Genomic DNA, 20,200 nt, shown 5'->3' with positions numbered 1-20,200 from the left:
CTGTTAGCGGTCGAAGAGCCAGGTCTTGAGGAGTCTCCTGAAGGCGAGGAGGTCCTGGGTCTGGCGCAGTGAGGTGGGGAGAGAGTTCCAGGTCTTGGCGGCGAGGAAGGAGAAGGATCTGCCGCCGGCGGTCTTGCGCTGGATCCTGGGGACGATGGCGAGGGCGAGATTGGCAGAGCGGAGTTGACGAGTGGGGGCGTAAAAGTTGAGTCTGGAGTTGAGGTAGGTAGGTCCGGTGTTGTGTAGAGCCTTGTGAGCGTGGGTGAGGAGTTTAAAGTTGATCCTCTTGTCCACGGGGAGCCAGTGGAGGTCCTTCAGGTGAGGGGAGATGTGACATCGGCGGGGTATGTCAAGGATCAGGCGGGCGGATGCATTTTGGATACGCTGGAGTCGTTTGATGTCTTTTGTTGGGATGCCTGTGTAGAGTGCGTTGCCGTAGTCAAGTCTGCTACTGACGAGGGCTTGGGTCACCGTCTTTCTGGTTCCTGTTGGGATCCACTTGAAAATTCTGCGGAGCATTCGAAGGGTGTTGAAGCAGGAAGAGGAGACGGCGCTGACCTGTTTGGACATGGTGAGGGCTGAGTCCAGGATGAAGCCGAGGTTTCTTGCGTGGCTGGCTGGGGTGGGTGGGGGTCCGAAATCGGTGGGCCACCAGGAGTCGTTCCAGGCCGAAGGGGTGCGCCCGAGGATGAGGACTTCCGTCTTGTCGGAGTTGAGCTTCAGGCGGCTGTCGTTCATCCACTCGGCGATGGCTTTTAGTCCCTCGTGGAGGTTGGTTTTGGCGGTGAGTGGGTCTTTGGTCAGGGAGAGGACCAGCTGGGTGTCGTCGGCGTAGGAGATGATGTTGAGGTGATGGTGGCGGGCCAGTTTGGCGAGGGGGGCCATGTAGACGTTGAACAACGTAGGGCTGAGGGAGGATCCTTGGGGGACGCCGCAGATGAGGTTGGTGGCTTTGGAGCGGAAAGGGGAGAGTCGGACTCTCTGGGTTCTGTCGGAGAGGAAGGATGAGATCCAGTTGAGGGCTTTATCCTGGATGCCGGCTCCATGGAGGCGGGTCAGTAGGGTGCGGTGGCAGACTGTGTCAAAAGCGGCTGATAGGTCGAGGAGGATGAGGGCCGAGGTTTCGCCGTTGTCCTTTTGGGTTCTGATGTCATCTGTGGCGGCGAGGAGAGCAGTCTCGGTGCTGTGGTTTCGTCTGAAGCCGGATTGAGAGGGGTCTAGGATGGAGTTGTCTTCGAGGAAGTGGGCGAGTTGTGTGTTGACGATCTTCTCGATGACTTTTGCTGGAAAAGGGAGGAGAGAGATCGGTCGGAAGTTTTTGAGGTCGTTGGGGTCAGCCTTGGGTTTCTTGATGAGGGGTTGGATTTCTGCGTGTTTCCAGCTGTCTGGGAAGGTGGCGGAGTCGAAGGAGAGGTTGATGATCTCGCGGAGTTTGGGGGCGATGATGGCGTTGGCTTTGTTGAACACGTGATGAGGGCATGGGTCCGTGAGGGGACTTACTCCATAGAAAACAATGGAAACATTGTTGTTATACATAGTACCTGGTTTGAGTAAAAAATAAAGCCTCCAGGGTGAGCGTGCGTCAAAAAAGTCAGCAATGCATAGTTTTCTCACTCACAAGTGAGGACGTGTGTCGTTTTACAGATGTGGCACCCCAGGTCTGCTTATGTTTACGTTGATTTTGACACCCAGCGATGATGCATGAAAAATTCGGCCACACAGTGATAGAAAACCATGCTGCGTGGGGTGTGTGCAATTTTCAGCAGCCGCAAGCGGGTGTTGCATCATTTTTTCCAGCTGCGATGGAAGTGATGCATCTATTTCACAGCCGCAATGTAGGTGGTGCATCGATTTCAGACGCAAGGCTGGTAGTTTTTACAGCCGTGTTGCAGGTGGTACTCCTAAATTTTCCCCACACGGCTTCCTGTGCATGGATTTCAGTCCTTGTTCAACCAGCTTTCACCTTTCAAAAACCCAGGGACTGGATAGGGCACAACTTGGCAGGGCAGGAGTCTCAACAGAGAGTTCAGGTGCTGGCAGAGGAAGCCTTTGATGGCCCTGAGACTTCAGGCACAAAGGTATGTTACGAATAGTATCTTTACATTTGCACTCAGGGCGAATCATTCACACTCAGGCGGATCATCTGCACTGGGGCCGAATCATCTGCACTCGGGCGGATCATCCGATTTTAGGCCGGAATCAGTGTAATTAAATGCACCTGCACATTATCAATCCCATCTGCAAACCAGATCCAAAAACCAGTAAAAGCAGCCCACAAGCAAGGTCTGGTTTCTCCACAACCATACTGTGCCTGGGTGTGCTGCATAGCCTGAAGCCAGGCTTCCCACTCAGAGGAAAAGAAACTACACAGAGGACCTCCATGTTCCTGACATTTATTGTGAGGAACAACAAGAGACTGCATGGTCTCCTACCCTACAGCAGCAGTTCCTCACATAGGGCAGCCTTATGACATCAGTTGGCCACTGCAGTCACTGCACTGGGGGAGGACACCTGGACTGTGAATTACAGCAAGCAGAAGTGGCAGGATGAGAAAAGGAGGATGAAAGGGAAGTACACCGGGATAGAGGCAGCCAGAAATCATCTGTGTGTACAAACTAGAGCCCACCTCCGACTCACCCTACTTCAGAAGGATGTCCTCTCAACCATAGACCCCCACCTGCTCCATGGGCTGCCTGTGACTGCAATGTTGTGCCAGGTAATATGCGATGATTCTAACAATGACATCAAATGACTAATGTTTTTGAAACTCAGAGAATGTGACCATTATTGTTGTCCCAAGTAAGTTCAATCTTCATGGTGACTCAGACCCTCTTGTGTCTCAACTAGTCCATTACACTACAAGTACCAGAATCCTTAGTGATGGCAATTGCAAATTACAAACCCTCAGTCCCAAACAGTGAACCATCACTGCTGCCTCATTCACTTAACACTGTGTATGGCAATAGATAATGTCCGTCATTTATTTACCACTGCTGTTGGCATGTAGATTAAATGTGACAGGTTGCACATAATTACATATCTTGGTCAAGTCTGACAACCTTTCCATTTTGTTGCCACCTACACCCGGAGAACAGTCACACACTGGAGCACAGGTCTCTGTACCATCAGGGAGGGAACGTCAAGGAACACGACAACCCATACCATCAGCACCAACTGGTATGTGAATATGCCAAGGGAGGGCATTTCCTCCTACATTGTTACCAGTTAACTCCTATTTATTGTACATGGAATTCCTAAACTGAGGCAAACCTGTGAAATGGATGATGTAATGTTGTGTATCACTTCTGTCACACTTGTATGTTAACTGAAAACACATATGATTGTAGGCCCTGTACCATTGTCCAGAAAGGAACAGCCTGCAGTGACCTCTGCAACATGTATGTGTGTGACATCTGGTGAGGCAACACACACTGAGTATAGGAGGCTGGCCTGGCTTATAGTGGGTACCTGGTGGTACCTACACCTTGTGCCAGGTCCAGTTATCCCTTGTTAGTAGATTAGTAGTGTTCTAGCAGCTTAGGCTGATAGAGGTAGCTATAGCCAAGCAGCTTAGGCTGATCTAGGAGACATGCAAAGCTCCTACTACACCGCTTTGTCATATAGCACTACATCATAAGAATCACAATACTCAGAGTTACTAAAAATAAAGGTACTTTATTTTAGTGACAATGTGCCAAAAATATCTCAGAGGATATATTCCCTTGGAGGTAAGAATAATACACAAAATATACACACAAACCAAAATCAGGTAAGTAAACAGTTAGAAAAGTAGTGCAAACATTGCAGAATGCAATAGGGTGCAATAGGCCTAGGGGCAACACAAACTATATACTAAGAAAGTGGAATGCGAACCACTTAGGGACCCCAGGCCTAGTGTAGTGTGTAGAGGGTCGCTGGGAGTGTTAGAAAACACTAAAGGTCTCCAAGATACCCCACCCCAAGACCCTGAAAAGTTCCCTACTTCCCCAGAAACACACTAAAGTCGTGATAGGAGTTTCTGCAAAGACCACGACTGACTGCAAAGCGCTGAAGACAGATTCCTGGACCTGTGGACCTGTAAAGGAAGGGCACCAAGTCCAAGAGTCACAAAAGTGTCCGGGGGGCCGGAGCCCACTAAACCCCAGATGAAGGTGCAAAATGGTAGTCTCCGGGTGTAGCAAGTTGAAGATTCTGCAACAACGGAAGATGCCAGTAACTTCTCTTTTGCACAGAAGATGTCCCATGGCATGATGGAGGATGCAGAGTTGTTTCCATGCAGAAAGACCACAAACAAACCTTGCTAGCTGCAAGGGTCACAGTTGAAGAAAATGGGTGCTGCCTGGGACCAGGAAGGACCAGGAAGTCACCCCTTGGAGGAGGAGACAGAGGGGGCAGTCAGCAACACAGAGAGCCCATGCAGAAGCAGGCAGCACCCGCAGAAGCACTTGAACATGGGTTCATGAAAATTGAGCACAGCGGTTGTCTCAACATTACAAAGCAGGGTCCCACGAAGTCGGTGGTCAACTCAGTGAGTCGAGCAATGTAAGATGGAGTGCCAAGCACCTGGGCTGTGCCATGCACAAAGGATTCCTTGAAAAAGTGCACAGAAGCTCTTGCAGCTGCAGTTCATGCAGTACACAGGATTACTGTCTGGCGTGGGGAGGCAAGGACTTACCACCACCAAATTTGGACAGATGGGCCACTGGACTGTCGGGGTCACTTGGATCCAGCTCTTGTGTTCCGGGGACTACTCTCGTCACGATGAGAGGGGACCCAGAGGACCAATGAAGCAGACTTTTGGTGCCGGCGTTAGCAGGGGGAAGAGTCAGTCGACCCATGGGAGATTTCTTCTTGGCTTCCAGTGCAGGGTGAAGGCAGACAGCCCTCAGCACATGCACCACCCGGAAACAGTTGAGAAAGCCGGCAGGATTAGGCACTACAATGTCACTGGTAGTCTTCTTGCTACTTTGTTGCAGTTTTGCAGGCATCCTGAAACAGTCAGCAGTCGATCCTTGGCAGAAGTCAAAGAGGGAGATGCAGAGGAACTCTGGTGAGCTCTTGCATTCGTTATCTGAAGAGAAGCCCACAGGAGAGACCCTAAATAGCCCTCAGAGGAGGATTGGCCACCTAGACAGGTATGCACCTATCAAGAGGGGTCTCTGACATCACCTGCTGGCACTGGCCACCCAGAGGCCTCCTTTGTGCAATCACACCTCTGCATTCAAGATGGCAGGGGTCTGGGACACACTGGAGGAGCTCTGGGCACCACCCCTGGGGTAGTAATGGACAGGGGAGTGGTCACTCCCCTTTCCTTTGTCCAGTTTTGTTCCAGAGCAGGAGCTGGGGGATCCATGAACCGGTGTAGACTGGCTTATGCAAGGAGGGCACCCTTCAAAGCATTTCCAGAGGCTGGGGGAGGCTACTCCTCCCCAGCCCTTAACACCTATTTCCATAGGGAGAGGGTGTAACACCCTCTCTCAGAGGAAATTCTTTTCTCTGCCTTTCCGGGACTGGGATGCCCAGACCCCAGGAGGACAGAAGCCTGTCAGTGGGTTGGCAGCAGCGGTAGCTGCAGTGAAAACCCCAGAGAGCTGGTTTGGCAGTACCCTTGGTGAGAGGTGTGGCCTGCTCCGGAGACCCCGCACGGCCCAGACCAGAGGAGACTGATCCTGCGCAGCCAATTCTTGGAGGAGACGGTGGAGACGGAAGAAGCAAGGGGAGCACCCATCACAGTGCTGGCCGCTGGGCTAGACCGAGTATGGAGGAGCCAGGGTCGTCTAGCTAGAGGTGAGCGCCTGTCCATCCCGATTGCTGAGGCCCTGAAGTGGCTGGGTGTGTGGGCCTACTAAAGCCAGATGCCCCGGGCACTGAATCCGAGTCCGGGGGGGCTGCAACGAAGTGGGGGGCAGAGCGTGTTGGGTCCTATGGCCCACCGGGTGGTGAGGACCTGCGGAGGTTTATTTTACCATCCCCCAGCGGCGGGGGAGAGCAGCTGAGACTGTGCCTGCTGCTGCTCCATCTGGCCGGCCTCCCCACTCTGCGTACTTGTCACTAACTGGCTGGGATGGCCGGTCATTCTTGCGGATATCCCCTGGTGATGATGAGCTGGGGAGACACCTGTGCAGCTGAACACGGCGAAGAGGAAGGCTGCTCGTGCTGCTACACCTTGACTGCAACGTTGCGCATGCAAGCGGGCCTCCAATCTGGACGATACCACACGGGCTTCCAAGCCTGTGGTCTGAATCACAACCCAGACCCACCCCTAAAAAAGACAACGTGGCGGGAGTGGGTTGCCTCCGCTCAGGAACTGGAGCCAAGCTGCAAACGCCGCGATCAGAGACTCTATCCTAGATGGCAGTAAACTGGATGCGGTGCTGGAGGTGGTGGAACACATAGGCACGTCTTTGGAGCAAGCTTGAACCTCAATGAAGGGTAAAATTGACAAGGTGGCCAGTGATCTTACCCTCCTACCCTCCTCCTCTGGCAAAAACTAGTGGATAGAACCTGCACACTAGAGGATCAGCTCCAGGACCTAACGGACTGGCTGGAGGCTACACTGCAAAACGCGTTGGATTGGATAGGGACACTGGAACACCATGTAAAAGATGCAGAGGGTCACACCAGACGGAATAATCTCAGAGTTATAGGCCCACCAGAAGGTGCGGAGAGCCCACACGCAGTTGCCTTCTCTGAGTCCTTGCTTTGGGAGCTGATGCTGGAGGGCTTGTTGACACCCTTTTTGTCAGTTGAACAAGCCCACAGAGTCCCTACCAGGGCCTCCCCGCCAGGTGCTGGACCACAACCATTCCTTCTACGGCTGTTACATTATGCAGAAAGGGATATTATATTGCAGGTGGTGAGAGCATTACCTGCAATCTGAGTGCACAATAACCTGATTATGATATTCCCGGCCTACACCATTGCTGTACAAAGAGAGCGTGCATCCTTCCTGCCAGTCAAGCGCAAACTCCGCTCCCTCAATCTGTCATATTTCTTTCTCTTCCCGGTCAAATTGCTTGTAGTAGCGGATGATAAAACGCATTTCTTCAGCACACCAGAGGTGACATGGGACTGGTTGGAATCTTCGGAACTGGTCAATCAGCGAGACTCCAACATAACTGAGTCGGTGACCCGAAACCTACAGCCCCATAAACGTAGGAATCGCAAAAGGCGTGTGGCTACCCTGGGAGAGGTGTGACACGCTCCCGACGTGGAACAAATTATGCAGGAACGCCACTGTGCATTGCAAACTGCAGCAGCCATTAGTGTCCTTTCAGTAGCTTCGGATGGGGAAGCAGACCTCACTAATTCTAATGGAGATGAAGGTTCCTCCCTCGAAGCATCCTCTGACCTTGGGTCATCCCATTACACAAAATGCTGTTTAGCAGTTGGTGGTGAAGTTAAATGTTAACTGTATTATTTGAATGACTGTCGCTGACACACTGCATATCTTAACTCTACATGTGACTGTGTATGTGTTTGACGCTGCTGATCGTGCTGTTATGACCGACGTGTCGCGGGCTGCTGGATGTAGCACCTCTGTATGTCAATACCGCATATGCTGCTCTCTGCTGCTGTTGACTCCCCGCTCTCATGCTGGACTAGGGGTACGCCCTGACTATTGTTGCATATCCAGCACCTTACCTACCTCCCACTCCCACTAGAGGGGTCCTTTTTCTAGAATAGTTTGCGCCGCATAGGCATACTACTTAGGGCCTGATTCCTCGGCCGCCCGCCAAGGTCCCGCCGACAAATGACCGGCGGCCATTCATACATTTCCGCTGGGCCGGCGGGCGCTCTCCAAAAGAGCGCCCGCCGGCCCAGCGGAAATGCCCCTGCAACGAGGATGCCGGCTCCGAATGGAGCCGGCGGAGTTGCAGGGGTGCGACGGGTGCATTGGCACCCGTCGCGTATTTCAATGTCTGCATAGCAGACACTGAAATACTTTGTGGGGCCCTCTTATGGGGGCCCCTGCAGTGCCCATGCCATTGGCATGGGCACTGCAGGGGCCCCCAGGGGCCCCGCGGCACCCCCTACCGCCATCCTTTTCCTGGCGGGAGACCCGCCAGGAACAGGATGGCGGTAGGGGGAGTCAGAATCCAGCGGGAAACCGGCGGGAGACCGCCGGTTTCCTGCATCTGACCGCGGCCGAACCGCCGCGGTCAGAATGCCCTGCGGGGCACCGCCGGTCTGTCGGCGGTGCTCCCGCCGACCCTGGCCCCGGCGTCAGAATGACCCCCTTAGTTTGGGCAGATACCAGTTGTCCCTCTGCTCTAATGGGATTCACTTTTGTTACTATTGGGCCTATTACTGGTTCTCAGTTGTTTATGTTACTTTCTGTATGGAGCCTATGTTCGTCCTGCCCACTCCCTCGTAGGGGCCCAGCTACTGGTCCGTTGAAGTTCTCTGTCTCTGGGGTTGGGCCACCGGGACACTGTTCACCTACTGATCCACCATGAATTCCTTCAATCTCCTTACATGGAATGTGCAAGGCATACACATGCCAGCACGCAGATATTCTATATATTTATATCTTAGAAGGCATTTAATACAGATAGCATTCCTGCAGGAGACTCACCTTGCGCAACCTGAGGCGGCTAGACTGCAGCGGTGCTGGCATGGACAGCTTTATGCGACAGGCTTCTCCTCTTATGCCATGGGGGCACTTATTTAGATCAAGCCGGGCACCCTCTTTGTAGCTGATGGTCATATTGTAGATGAGCAGGGGCGTTATGTGCTGGAGCGCAGACTCCTTGCTGGCCGAGCAGTGATGCTGGGGTCTATATATGCTCCGAAAACAGATCAGGCCTCATTCTTACACACGCATTCCAAACTTCTGTCTCACTGGAGCGACCTCCCTGGTTATTGCGGGGTGACTTTAACTGCGTCCTGGACCCCTCATTGGACCATTCCTTCCCGCCGCTGCCCACACTCCTACAGTTACAGCTGCACAGGCGCTGCACAACTGGCTTGAACACTGGCAAATGGTGAATGTGTGACGTCAATGTCATCCCACTACTAGGGTCTTTTTGTTCTTCTCTGCACCACAACAATTGCATGTCCATCTTGACAGGATGGTATATACTGCTAACTTGTATTCTGTAGTACAGTGGTCTGACTACATGGGTCGTACTCAATCTACAGCTGCTGCAGATGGGATGGGACACATACTGCCGCAGCATCCCCGTTTGGCGACTATGTCCGGAGCTCCTGGAGGATGCAGTTTTTAGGGCCTTGTTGGACAAGGCAAACCCCGAATACTTTTAACATAATATGGGCACAGCAGCCTCTGAATTAGTTGAATGGAAGGAATTTAGGCCCATATTTATACTTTTTGACGCAAAACTGCGCCAACGCAGTTTTGCATCAAAAAAATTAGCGCCGTCTAACGCCATTCTGAAGCGCCATGCGGGCGCCGTATTTATTCAATGACGTTAGCCGGCGTTAGCCGCCGGCACTGTCTGGTGTGCGTTAAAAAAAACGACGTACACCAGGCAGCGCCGGCGTAGGGGGAAAATGGTGTATGGGCGTCCACAAATGGTGCAAGTCAGGCTGAGGCAAAAAAATCGCCTCAACCCGATTTGCGCCATTTTTTAACGATGCCCATCCCCCATTGAAATGACTCCTGTCTTAGCAAAGACAGGATTCATGCCCCCTTTCCCAATGGCCATGCCCAGAGGACTTCTGTCCCCTGGGCATGGTCATTGGGCATAGTGGCATGTAGGGGGGCACAAATCAGGCCCCCCTATGCCACAAAAAAAAATTAAAAAAAATACTTACCTGAACTTACCTTAATGTCCCTGGGGTGGGTCCCTCCATCCTTGGGTGTCCTCCTGGGGTGGGCAAGGGTGGCAGGGGGTGTCCCTGGGGGCAGGGGAGGGCTCCTCTGGGCTCATTCTGAGCCCACAGGTCCCTTAACGCCTGCCCTGACCCAGGCGCTAAAATCCGGCGCAAATGCGGGTTTTTTAGACCCGCCCACTCCCGGGCGTCATTTTTGCCCGGGAGTATAAATACGACGCATATGCATCGCAGTCATTTTTTAAGACGGGAACGCCTACCTTGCATATCATTAACGCAAGGAAGGTGTTCACGCCAAAAAATGACGCTAACTCCATGAACTTTGGCGCTAGACGCGTCTAACGCCAAAGTATAAATATGGAGTTAGTTTTGCGTCGAATTTGCGTCGAAAAAAACGACGCAAATTCGGCGCAAACGGAGTATAAATATGCCCCTTAAGGTCTTTATCAGAGGTTATTGCATGGGTACAAAATGGAACTTGCGGAGGTCTGTTGAGAACGACTTAACCAGAGTGGATAGGTCCCTTCTGGGAGATGAACGTAGACAGTCTCACCTCGCACCAAACTCACAGCACCTAGCAAAGGCTAGAGCAGAACACATCTCCTTATTAGAGAGATTGCACTGTTTAAACTACGCAGCTCACTCGGCTCGCACGCATGCTATGGCCAACAGCTCGGGCAAACTGCTGGCCTGGCTTTTTCACCAAGACCAAGATCAAAGCCCTATTATGGCAATCTGTTCAGAAGCTGGGAACATCCTCCATACTCCTCGGGAGATTCAATCTGAATTTACTGAGCACTAGTGGTCGCTTCACCGATCTACAGTGACAGCAGACCTAGAGGAGGGAGCTGACTTTTTTTCAGCACTCGCCTTACCCCGATTGTCAGATGACCAACGAGCAGAGCTGGAGGTGCCCCTAACATTGACTGAGGTGTATGAAGGTATACAAGCCTTATCAGCAGGCAAAACACCTGGCCCGGGCGGACTTCGGTCTGAGTTTTACAAGTCCTTCTCTGCAACGCTCGCGCCTCGCCTTCTCTGTCTTTATGAGCAGGAGCTGCAGGAGACGGCCTTACCGACTTCGCAGCGAGAGGCGCTGCTGGAGTTGCTCCCTAAGCCGGGCAAAGACCCAATTTAGCTGGGCTCCTACAGGCCGCTAGCGATGCTTAATACTGACTACAAAATCCTGGCCATGGTCTTGGCAGTTCGTTTGGCACCTTTGGTTCCACACCTGGTGCAGTCAGACCAGAAAGGCTTTGTGCCTGCACGGGACACCTCACAGAATATCCAGGGCCTATTCAGAGCCATGCAATATTCAACAAGGGATTGGCCTCGAGCAGGACGTCTAGTGCTCGACCTGTAGAAGGCTTTCGATTCCTTGGAATGGTCTTACCTGTTCAAGTCACTGTGCCAATTTGGGATTGGTCCACATTTCCTTTGATTGATCCAGCTGTTGTATACACGACCTCGTTCTAAGGTTAAGGGTGGCACGCTCATATCTGACCCGATAGAGGTGGGCAGAGGTACTTGACAGGGCTGCCCCCTCTCTCCATTGCTGTTTTCTCTGGCAATGGAGCCTCTTGCTGTGGAGTTCCATAGGGCTGAACAGACTTTGGGCATCCCATAGGGTGATGGCCTACATATAATATCTCTATACGCGGATGATCTTCTTCTGTATCTCCATGATGTTGGCAATGTCCCTCCCGATCCTGCAGCCATCCTGCACCATTTCACCACACTCTCCGGTCTGCGTGTTAATTGGGCAAAATCATGCCTTTTCCCTTTCGATCATGGACTGCCAGACCCGAGGCTGCGAATTTCCGGAACGGATGTCCACTTGCAAACCAGGACGTTCCATTATTTTGGGCATATAGATATTTAATGCGGAAAGGGACCTCCATGATGGCAATCTTCACAGAGCAGTGTCCTCCATCCGATCACAGATGACTTTCTGGCAAACTTTACCACTCTTGGTAGCCGGCAGGATCGCCCTCTTGAAAATGGTGATCCATCCTTGCCTCCAATACTACTTCTCTAATTTGCCCCACTATGTTCTAGCTGGCTTCTTCTGTGAATTGGAACCTAGAATGTGGGAGTTCATCTGGAATAAAGGCCACTGTAGAGTGGCGTTGAAAACTCTCTGTTTACCACTGACCCAGGGAGGCCTCTCAGTTACGAATATGGAACATTACTGCCTGGCTTCTCAGCTTCAATGGGTGGCACATTGGCTGGCAGGCCTCCAGCTTGCCGACACTGCAACCAATTCCCCTCCCTGGACACTAACTCAGACATTGCATCTCTTTCACCCCCTTACCATGTCACGGCCCCCTGCGGAGCTACTGCTAAACGTGGCTCAACGATGTTACCGTAGGTCTCTGCACCTCACAAGTGACATTGTTCCCTATGCACCAGCATTGGCCTTGCTGGATATGCCACGTGGCACACGCCACACAACTACTGCTGAACTGGTTCCTTGGTATGCAGCTGACCTACACACTCTGGATGATCTCTATAGTGTGGGTGGTCTGATTCCATTTGGTGAGCTCTTGACGGAGATAGGGTCGCCCCCAGGGCAGTTTCTTTTGCACAATTCATTGCTGAAGGCACTATCGCGCGGATGGGGCACTATGACCTCCAAGCCCCCCCACACACCTGCTGGTGCAATACTTACAGGTTATGGGGCAAGGTAGGCACCTGATTTGGTGATTCACTGATGTGCTTACTGCTTTGCTAACTACTTGGGAGGGTGATCTAGTGAGACTTTTCACCGACGCCACTTGGTTGGGGGCACTATCCAGCCATACTAGTGTCCCCCCCAAAGCCAGATTCCACCTTATTTAATTTTACATATTTCACAGAGCTTATTTCACACCTGCCCGCATTAACAGGATACCTCTTGCCCACACTGCAATTAATTGGGGCGGACTTCCTCCATATGTTCTGGTCTTGTCCTTCCTTAAGCATTTATTGGCATGGAGTTACATCATCCCTATCCATATACACGTCACGTCCATTGCTGTCAGATTGTGGCTCCTTTCTCCCGGGTCTCTTTCAGAGAACCAAAAAGCACAAGGAATCTACAAGATTCCTGGACATAGGACTTCTGACAGCCAAACGTCTCATTACTAAAAGGTGGAAAGCCACTGAACCCCCATCAGTACTGGCTTGGAGGTGCTCCTTTATGATATGGGCGGAAGCAGAGGGGGTTGCACTGTGACGCGAAGATGCTGTGGGTATGCGTAGATATCCCCTAACCAGGGACTGGGACGAAATGTTGACCCACTTGCAAAGGGCGGAACAAGACATATATGCTGACGATGCAGTACCACCAGACACCGAGCTAGTGCTAGCTTAATCATGTTATATGCTGCATCCACCACCTGATTGATTATTGGTCTGCTTTCTTTTGATGGGCTCCTAGGGCTTCCCCTTGAATGACATTAGTCCAGTGCCCTACCGTGCCTCGAACACGAGAGGCGTCAATGAGATACTGCCACATTAGAAGGCCCCTGGGCCTCGGAGTTGGGTGAGGAAGTGAACGGGCTCTAAGTTTTTGTTGTCAGTTTCTCTTGTTTTACGTAATTTTTTTTCTTTTCATTGTTGAATCTAAAAATGCATTGACAGCTTCCTGAGCAAAGGGACATTGCTTGTCCCAGAGTTGTGCTGACACTGGATTCTCTGGTAGTGGTTCATAGTTTATGATGCCACCTCTGACATGATGCTGTTTTCCAGTGCACTCTTGGGGCCAGATGTAGCAGTATTCCGAATTGCGACCCGCAAATTGCGAGTCAGAGCGACTCGCAATTTGCGAGTCGCAATTCGGAATGTTGGATGGTGTCCCTGACACCATCTGCGACTCACAAGGGGGTTGCAAAGGCCCACCTCATGAATATTCATGAGGTGGGTCGCAATTTGCGACCCCCTTGTGAGTGGCGGCATTCACAGGGATGGTGGCCTGCTGCGGACAGCAGAGCACCATGTCTGTGACTGTTATTTAATAAAGCAGTTTTATTTTTTGGAATGCAGCCCGTTTTCCTTAAAGGAAAACGAGATACATTACAAAAACGAAAAATGAAACGTTTTTGTTTCATTTTTTCATAGCAGGCAGTGGTCCATATGACCACTGCCTGCTCTGAAAAAATGTTTGCAGTGCCATTCACAACGGGGAAGGGGGTCCCCAAGCTAATGGGTTAGCACCCATTTCAAAAGGGTGCAAACTGCCATTGGTTTGCGACCGGGTTCACGGTCACAAAGCAATCCTGCATTGCCCTGCGACTCGCAATTAGGAAGGGGACACCCCTTCCTAATTGTGACTCACAAACCCGTTTTGCGATTCGGTAACCAGGTTACCGAATCGCAAAACGGGTTTTGGGCATTGCAAAGTGCATTTTGCACATCGTAAACAGCAAAATTCGCTGTTTGCAACGTGCAAACTGCTTCCCACATCTGGCCCTTAGTTCTTTGCCATTTCAATATAGCGGTGCAAATTGTTCTCATCATCACCACTTTATTGTACTGAACACATTGCAGTGTTCCTTCCTAAAGGAATTTGAATGTGTAAACTACGAAAGGGCTATCTGTGTCTAACAATTGTTAGTGCCTAACAAAAAGATTTAAAAAAAATAATAATAAAGTGATGCAAACCAGCACAAAATGATATTTTTCATAATTTACTTTCCAGTGAAAAACTAAGTCTAAGCATAGTATTTTGTACTGGAACACTGTTCTTCCAGTAGTATGCTAGACTAGTAGACACATTTGCACTATTGGGCAAAGGTGTGTGCATGGCACATGGCAGCTAAAATCTGCCCTGGTGCTAGGGAGAGGTGAGTAGAGAGCCATATCTCTGTAGATACGCCGCTCTCCTTCTCCATCCCTGTCACGTAATGCAGCACAGCATCTTTAGGTGCTGTGCCTCTTCCCTGGCATCTTTGTAAAACAGGCACATCATATTGCAATGAAGAAAGTATATTTTCACATACCTATTATTATAAATTAAATTAGGGCACAGGATTTAGAATTCGTCTAGGTATTTGTCAATATTTTCATGTACCTACTGACTTGTCCATTGACTTAAGTTCCATCACGTTGAAGCATCATTCTCACGTGCTACAATGCCTGACCAGCAATGTTGCACCTGTTGCATGGTCCACTCAATACCACTGGTCTGATTCACCAAGAAGACAATTCTATTCCACCTACCTTGACTTTCATGTAGTGGATATTCTTGGCCCAAACGTTCTCCTGCTTTAAGCATTCATGGTAGGTACTATACTACCTAATACAGCAACACCCCTATTTACTTGGCATCAAAGGTCTTCCTTATGCTGCTGAAGCTTGCACCTTCCTGTGATTATTCACGATGTTTGAACATATCTGAAACCTGTACACAACACAAATGAGTTTGAAGACAATCCAGATTTGTCTTGATATCTCTGTGGCCTTTGCAGGAAAGTGTTATGTGACCAGCACGAAACCTCAATTTCCCCTGAAAATTAACTTTTCCATCCGATGTTCGAATGAGGCTCTTTGAATGAGGCCCAGAGCCACCACCAGCACCTTGAGACCCTCACGGGTGAGTAGTTGTGTTTTACAAAAACTGATTGATTGATGTGGGTCAAAATTGAAAAGACGAGGCTTAGGACCATTATTTAACGCCTGGGTATGCGCAGTCATAAGGGGACCTGTAAGCATGTTTCCACATGCTAAGGCCAAGTAATTTGTGTTCACTTTGCACCCCCACCATCTATGGATTGGGGCAGCCCCATCCCTAGCATTAAAATGAGTTTCCTGCAGAAGCACCACATGAATCCCTCTCCTATTCAGATGCACTAACACCTTATAGCGCAGGACCATGCTTTGCATGCCCTGGACATTCCAGGAAAGGAGCTTGTAAGTACCTATATCATGCCACATGAAGCAACATCACAACCAAACACATACTATGTGGAAGAGGCGTAGTCGGAAGGGACCACAAATCCATTCCAAGAAGGAAAAACTTGAGGAGGAGCCAACGGCTGGGCCACACAAATTCCAAACAATCAACTTTCCAAGACAATACCCCTCCAGGACAGCAAGGCAACAGCCCCTCATCCAAAATGAAATAGACAGACAAACAAGCCAGTAGGTGAAACTTACACCTACAGTCTTGACTGACAGGTGGTCGAAGTGAGACAAGGTCCCCCGAAAAGGGACAGAACCCCCAACAAGGCACCCCACCCACAACCAGTAACAGCAATTAACAAAAAAGCACAAACCTAGAAGCCTTTGTTAGTGGGAGAACATCCCGACAAGTAGTGGGGGAAGGGCAACAGCCCATCCCCCTTTGCACATAAGGACTGAAAAAGTTAACAAGTTGTAAGTTACCTAAGCAGATTGTACTAGGAGGTCAAAGCATTTTTTTAAATATGTGTGCTGTTTGTGGAGTGACGTCAGGGAGGTGCCAGCTCCAGTTGGTATGCAGCATAAAGTCAGACTCAGAGCTCCTTGTCAGGATCACTGGATGCAAACTATTTCTCAGCCTAACACAACTCAGGGCTGGAGGTTGTACGTTTAGCCTCCACTTCTACTGCACTCTGGTAGTCCCTGCACACCTGATCTAACATGCACATTCCACTCTGTCTCTCTCTGCTCCTGGGCTGATTTTGAGGATGCCTGCTACACAAAAGAGCCTCTGGACTCAATTCAAGCCAGCCCTACACCCCTCTGAGTGTTAGAAAGTATTTTTTGCCTTGGTCAGTGACAACTCACAATTTTGGGGGCTACAGTATGGCATAATTTATGCCAAGGTTCCTGAGGTTGTCCTTGGCTTTCAGGAACAAGGCACTCTCCCCCTGAAACACAAGGGTGAAATCTGAGAAGAGCATCACTCTGTTGTTATCAACCTATGACTCAACAAGGTCTCTGACACATTTGAGGATGTTGTTTCTATCCCTAATATGCAGTAGGCATTCCACAACGGGTCAAGGTGCACCCCAGGAGGTCGTATTCAGCTTGCCACTCTATGGGCCCTTTCCAGTGAAAAGAAAAAGAATAAGGCCTCTGCTGCCACCTTCATCCGTAGCCTGCATAAAGGAAGCCCACCATGTCTGTGCCTTCCGACCTCTTGGGTATACCCACCACACAGATAATGCTCCTGCAAGCACGACCCTCTGACTCTTCCACTTGGGCCTCAAGAACATGCACTGGCTCACTATCTTATCCATTCAGGTCTTCATACTCTCTGGAGTGGGGACAATTTTCTGCAAGTAAGTTACATTGCAACGCTATGTTCCCACAAAGTACGGTTGTCAGCCCTTAGGAGGCCCAGATACACTACAACAGTATCTATTTGATGTTCAAAGGCTCCCTTCAAGTCCTTAATAGTGAGAAGGCTAGAGTCCAACTTGTCCCACAGGACCATCACCTAGTCCGTGAGCAAGCTGCCCTCCCCAGAAGTCAACAGAATTTTATTTGGCCCAAACCTTGGGTATCCACAGTTTATAGATAATTTTTTCAAGACAAGTTCAGAGTGGCATCATATTAGAGGCAAATGCCAACCATGAGTAATTGGATGGAGTTTTCAATCTAGCACCCTTGCAACAAAGCCTTGATACTTAGGAAAGCAAGGAAGATCTAGGTGACACACTACGGTATGAGTGCACTTTCAAGCCCACAACAACATTAGTGCTGCACAGTCAAGTACATACATTTTTAGGACACAGATGTGCAAAACAAAAATGGCACACAACAGTAAGCAAATGTCCTCTTTTTGTAGGCCAATTGATATTAAATGATGACCATCTTTAGTGACACAGCATCTTGCAGAATAATTCTAATGATATAAGTTTCATAATCTACAAATTGATTGCATTTTCTTAAGCATATTTTTGGAAGTAAAACAATACAAGTCATATATATTTGCTGATAGATTATGTTATTTTTATAATGACCTTTAGAAATCATACTCAAATACACATTTGTATCATTTATATTGCATGACAGTGGGTGCACAAAATGTGCAATATTTTTACTGTAAACAACCTTTATGTAGTGTAAGCAAATCGTTATTTCATTTGCACCCTGTGAGACAGTTCCTCTTCTTTATCAGATATAAAATTTGATGAGTAGCGGCTCGCAGGGCAAAGAAGGGGCAGGGTGGCGCGCGGAGGAGAGCAGGGGGGAATAAACATGAATTTAATTTAAAAAAATAAAAACCCACTTACCTTTACTCCCCACCCCACCGCTCTGCTCCTCCATATCAGGTTGCAGGCACAGGCTCCCAGCCTGCCCTGCGGCCAATCCTGACGCTGCTCTGGCTGGGAGCAGTCAGCCAGGGCGCTCAGCCAGGGCGCTCCCAGGCAGGCCTGGAGCCTGTGCTAGCTCTCTCCAGACTGGCAACTGAGTTTGGTCAGCCCGAAATGGCCGGTCAAACACACATGCTCCCTGAGGAGGATTGTGTAAATTAGCAATTTCAATATGTGCAGGTTGAGTGTCACTTCTACGTTGGCCTGATGCATTGGTACCTGATATTTTTCTTCATCTTTTTTTTCCATCAGACTTTTTATGCATTCATGGATGTCTAGGAGTGATGTATCCATACCATTCAGGAATGAGTATAATCCTTAAATTTTGTCAGGAATTGACATTGATGATTTTTTTTTTTAAGTTTCAAAAGTTTTATTAAGAATATATAAGGCGGTACATACAGCATATAAATAAACTGTTTAGCTTTCAAAACATTGTTTTCGTTCTTTTACCACAATTATTTCCATTGTGGGCATATATGCATGTACTGTCAGGCAAGTGAAAATTCCCAGTTGCATAGTTGAGTTTTGTACCCTTATTTTGAAGAAAAAAGAAAGACAGGTGGGGGGGGTAAGGAGGGGAGGAGTGAGGATAGAGTTGTGTGGGGGGGTTGATCTTGGTATAGGGGAGAGATGAAATTGTCATATGAAATGAGGTGTGGGAGGGAAGGGGAAGAAAGAGGAAGGGTAATCGCGAGGGGATATAAGATGAAGAGACTCGGGGTAGGCAGGGGGTCTTTGTATCCTGAGACTAGCTTGTTCAGGCCAAAGAGTAAATCGTTCTGTACTTCTCCGTCTGTAGCAAGTTACTATCTAGGGGTAGATAGTGTGTATGTTAGATATGGTGAGGTCGGTTAGAGAGTGTCTACGTCTTATATGAGTTGATTTCTCCGTCCTTGTTTGTGTTAGGGAGCGACTTGTATTATTAAGTTGAGTAGTTCAGGGTCTCGAGCATATGTCAAAATTAGAGGCCTGTGGGTTGATAGAGAGAGAGAAAAAAGAGAGAAAGGGGAGAGGAGAGCGTAGCTAGGGAGAGAGAGAGGGGACAGTAGGAGATTAAATATGTTTCTGGGGTCTAGGATTCTCAGAGGGTGATTGGTAATTGATATTCCCTAATCACTGATCATTGATCATTGACCATTGGTCATCCGTTGGTCATCCACCAGCCGTTTCATGGTCTCATCAAGAATGGGCGCCAGACCTCCGCAAATAGTTCTGCTTGGTCCTGTAGGTTATAAATCACTCGTTCATGGGTGGTCATTTGATACATGGCCGTCATCCATTCTGTCGGTGTGGGGGCAATGCTAGATCTCCAGTGCCGGAGTATGCATATTTTGGCCGTGGCAAGCGCCGTGTGGATTAATCGTTTATGTGCCCGCGATAGGGAGGGATACGAGCGAATGTCATGTAGAATGATAAATGCTGGTGGGGTCGGTTTTGGTATCTGTATGAAGTCCGATAAGGCGAGGCGTACCGCGTCCCATAGGGACTGTACCGTTGGGAAATGGCATAGAATATGGAGTTGGTCAAAATAGGGCTCTGTGCATCTCCAACAGTTCGCGTGCGGTATCAACCCTGCCCTGAAGAGTTTAACGGGGGTCCAGTACCACCCCTGAAGGATTTTAAATAGGCAAAATTTCAGGCGTGCTTCGCGTACGCCCCTGTCGAGGGCTTCTAGTATGTCTGGCCATTCTTCGTCTGTGTAGGTTATCTCTAGTGTGTCCTGCCATTTTAAGCGTAGTCGTTCAAGTAGAGGCTGCGAGTAAAGGTGGTTAGTTAATTCGGCATAGAGGCCAGCCATGATGCCTTTTTGTCGGCCCCATTTCTGAAGATAGGTGACGATGGGTGAGGTTTTGAGCATCCACGGGGGGGTTCCTAATGTTCTCCGCATACAGTGTTTGAGCTGTAGATATCGCCTCTCCTGGTTACTTTGGATACCGAATTCTTCCTGGAGGGAGGCGAATGTGCGGAAGCTATCTCCATCTATTATGTGAGATATATTGTGGATACCTGCCTCGGACCATTGGGGCCATCTGAGAATATTCCCTCCTATTTTAATGCTTTTGTTCCCTGCTATGGGAGCCTGAATATGCAGGGAGGGGTGTACTCCTAGTAGT

The sequence above is a fragment of the Pleurodeles waltl genome, chromosome 9, assembly GCF_031143425.1.
Source record: "Pleurodeles waltl isolate 20211129_DDA chromosome 9, aPleWal1.hap1.20221129, whole genome shotgun sequence".
Taxonomy (NCBI): domain Eukaryota; kingdom Metazoa; phylum Chordata; class Amphibia; order Caudata; family Salamandridae; genus Pleurodeles; species Pleurodeles waltl.
Note: the sequence above shows the minus strand (reverse complement) of the source record.